The sequence below is a fragment of the Hyaena hyaena genome, unplaced genomic scaffold, assembly GCF_003009895.1.
Source record: "Hyaena hyaena isolate Hyena2069 unplaced genomic scaffold, ASM300989v1 scaffold_873, whole genome shotgun sequence".
NCBI classification, from domain to species: domain Eukaryota; kingdom Metazoa; phylum Chordata; class Mammalia; order Carnivora; family Hyaenidae; genus Hyaena; species Hyaena hyaena.
In genome coordinates, this window is record NW_024081503.1 from 130,617 (window position 1) to 135,120 (window position 4,504).

The following is a 4,504-nucleotide window of genomic DNA, read 5'->3' on the forward strand; positions in this document are numbered from 1 at the left end:
AACTGACTGAGCCACTCAGGTGCCTGATCCTACTTCTGACTTATCTCAGAAGGCCTAATGCTAGGTAACAATGACTACATCATTCACCTTACTTCATCTCATCATGTAGGCATTTTATCATCTCCATCATCATAAAAAGAAAGGCCACGGCAAGTAAAATAAGCTATTTTGAAACGATACCACATTCATATAATTTTTATTACAGTACCTCGTTATAATTATTAGTTATTGTTAATCTCTTAATTTAGAAGTTAAACCTTATTATAGGCTTGTATGCATAGGAAAAAAAATAACAGCATACAGGGTTTGGTATTATTGCAGTTTCAGTCATCCACTGGGAGTCCTAGAACACATTCTCCAAGGATAAGAGGGGACTACTGTATGTCATCCATGTTAGTTATTAATAAAGTTCATTCTCGAGATTGAAAGACTTAACCTGTTTTTAAAAATGTATGAAAATGTGTATATTCTCAGTCCATGTTTTGAAACAAGGAGAGTATTTGATAGAGTTTATAAAAATGCTGATACTCCCATACTTTGAACAAAGCAGAGACCAGGATTATTTTTATCTTATGTAATCATTTAAGTTGATCATGAACTCCTACAGCCTTCACTAAGAAAGAACTGCTTAAACATATAGTATCCATCTAGATGCTGATACAGTACCACTAAGCAATGAGTTTGAAATTTCCTATGATTCTTTAGCTCAAGGTCCTACAAGGAAAGCAGCATGCAGGCATTTGAAGTTCAAGAGGATTTTATCAGCAGCATTTTTTCTAATTCATTTGTCCTTCTTTTATCCTTTCCAATGAGAAGCCATGGTTAAGAATCTACATTCCTTAATTACACAGTCTGGCTTTGAATCTAGTCTCTGCTATGTGCTGGATATATAACCTGAGTCAACCTAATTTATCACTCAGTCTGCTCTTCCTCATCTATAAACAGGGGTGATACCTTATTAGTCTGTTATGAGAGTTAGCTGACAAAAATACATGTGAATCACTCTGCACAATGTCTGAACCAAAGTAAGTAATAAAAATATTACCTATGATTTCTACCATACCATTCATATGTGTGTTTATTGGAGAGGTTGAGACAGATGTCCATTTATATTCCATTTATGCCAAGAACCATAATGTATTCTATTATTTGAAAACGGCACACTTTTGTCAAGATTCTCAGATCTTTAAGGAAAAAAAAAAAACAGAAGCTAGAATATGAGCAACAGGATATAAATTCTGGTGAATTCACAGTTTATCTCCTTTAATCTACTTCAGAAATCTCTAGTTGACTAGCCAGACAATAAAGAATATGCTCAGCGGTAAGGAAGCCTCTGCTTTGGCAGGAAGTCAATTTTATTTTGGATAGCTATGTTAGCAAGCTCTCATTTAAGCTGAATCTGCAACAATCAATAGCAGTACCTCTAATCATCAAGTAAACTTCCACATCTTCCTCCCCTCTCTTATTATGTACTTTTGTCTAAATATCATCATTCCTCAATTGTTCTTTTTTGTCCTGAAATAATGTATTTTCAGGTATAATTTAGTTTGCCAATAATACTCTTATATCATGACACACAGAATAAAATCCTCAGCAAGGGATCATGGGCCCGAAGCGTGGTCCATGACCAGAATCATTGGTACTAATTCTGTGATTATTAGAGAGCAGAAACTCAGGTCTTAGCCCAGACCTGCTGAGTCAGTAGTACTAGTCTACAATATGGATTTTCATTCTTTATCTTCCTGAGTAGACACACCATAGCAATACTGCTGCTTAGCATTAAACCTGTTTTTTTTGTTTTTTTTTTTGGAAACCATGTAAGAATAGTTCTTCACATTAAAGATGACTTAATCTAAAATCATCATTCTTTTTCACATGAATTATGGATTAGTCATGCTACTTAAATATCAGGCTGTAACTATATAACTCTGACCTCTCCTTTATGTTATATTTCCTCTGAAAATTATTAGGCACGTCTCTTTAAATGTTACTCTATTTTATTCATCTGGTTAATCACAATATTTTAAATCTTCTCTGAGACAGAAAATTGGATAGAAAGTATATTATAATTAAATAATAATGAAATTTAGGGGCCCCTGAGTGGCTCAGTCAGTTGAACATTCAACTTCAGCTCAGGTCATGATCTCACAGCTCATGGGTTTGAGCCCCGCATCAGGCTCTGTGCTGACAGCTCAGAGCCTGGAGCCTGCTTTGGATTTTGCGTCTCTTCTCTCTCTCTGCCCTTCCCCCACCTGTGCTCACTATTTCTCTTTCTCTCCCCTTCAAAAATAAATAAGCGTTAAAAACAACAAAGTGAATTAGCTCTCAATAAGGCCTAAGATATTCTTCTCTGACCACAGCTAGTAAATTTTATGCATGAATGATATAACACCATTTTGGCTGAATAAAAATGTTAGTTTCTTTATTTCCTGTATACGGCTTTTATCCAAACTGGGGAGTCTTCAATAAGCATTATCTAGAAAAATGAGTTTTAATAAAATAATAATTATCATTTTATTGTTGCTATCTTAAATGACTTAAATAGAATGTGATATTCTTTCTTATGTCTACACTCCAATATAAACTAGCATTCTATTATGATCATCTATTAAAAAAACTCATTAATTCTGACTTTATTCTGATCTTATTACAAATTAGAAACAAGTAACACAAGCTCTAGTAGAATAATTTAAATAAAGAAATGGCTGTTCTCAATATCAATGCTCTGTGTATTGTCATGCACATACTTTCACATAGAACAAAAAGCTGATCTCCTTCCAGATATAAATTTCTGTTATGCCATTTATATTTTGTAACACATAATTGCATACTTAGGAAAAACCAGAATGCTTATATTAAATCGAACTAACTCACATTAGAAAGTAATCAAGGTTTGTTAAGAAACTTCTCAAAATATGTTTTGGATGATTGAATTATTTTATTAATAAGCAAAAATGACTAAAATGACAACCAGAAGTGCTATTAAAAATATGCTACCTTGTCAACATTAAACATGAGCACTCAACTGAATTCCTTCTTTCCATTTTACCACTACTTGGGAAGTCCAAAAAAACAAGTCCTAGGGGCGCCTGGGTGGCTCAGCTGATTGAACATCTGACTTCAGCTCAGATCATGATCTCACGGTTCGTGGGTTCGAGCCCCACGTCGGGCTCTGTGCTGACAGCTAGCTCAGAGCCTGGAGTCTGCTTCGGATTCTGTGTCTCCCTCTCTCTCTGACCCTCCCCTGCTCACACTGCCTCTCTCTCTCTCAGAGATAAATATCTCAGAAATAAATAAAACATTAAAAATTTTTTTTTAAAAATTACAAGGCCTGTGATGAAAACACAAATACCTCTCTAAGGTATCGATGGACCAGAAAACACTGTATAAGGTAATTGCATCTGCTTTCTAACGCAATGATTTTTTTTTAAGCTTATTGCGATAAAATGGAGTCCAGAAAGCATCTAGAAGTGTAAGTCTAAAGCAAGTTTGACTGCAATTTTCTTTTAATTTTAGAAAATAAGTATAAATAGTAAAATTTCAGAAAGCAAGTGATGTAATATAGACATGGATCTATTTGTTAGACAATACTCAACAGCATTTTGTCTTATGATGAACAATAATGAGCTGAAATAATTAAAGATACAACAAAACAGCATAATCACAGAGCGAGATAAATTGTAGGAACTTTGTCAGATTCTTATTATGTAGGTATATATACACTGCAATCAATTTTTTATCTAAAAATACACTATAAATCTGAAATAGTTGCAAATAATCATGTCACAAATATTCTGCTATAAGTTGATTAAGTTAATTCATATCATCCTAGATTTAAAAGGCAAATAAAAGTGGACATCTGGTTTCTGTTTCTGCATGTAAGGAGCTAGAAAGTCATCACTCTGTTCTTAACAATAAATAAAAAGATGATCAAACTGGAAAATCAATAACTCTTTTTGGACCCATAAGAGAATTAAGAAAACAGGGCAAGTCACTACCCTAAGGTTGGGGAGACAAACAGGTGAATATAGGGAATCATGGCTTACTGTAGAAGAGACTTAAGTACTAGGGTAGGAAAGCCTGCACTGTGATTGCAAAAGGCTCAGTGTGGAAAACTCTTGAGTTAAAAATTCCAGGGGAACCCAGTTATACAAGGGGTCCCACACAATTTTGTGCGATTTACCACCTGCATCTGGATCCTGTTCTCACAGTAAATATAAAAAAGACATATATATCCCCTTGTGCATCGTAATAGGAGAGGATTAAAGTTACCATTTTGAAACCATAGGATATTGTTCTTCTTAACATGGACTGCTCTCAGGAAAAAACAGTTAAAGGCTAACCTACAGAGATATTATCAAAGCCTAAGTGACCTGGAGTAAGGAAAATACCTAACACCAGTCAGCTCTAGTCTTCCATGTGGGAGAAGAACATACCAATTCTAACCTACAGTAGTCTTCCATGTGTGTGAAAGGAAATACTCACTGCAGCCCACTCTGTCCAT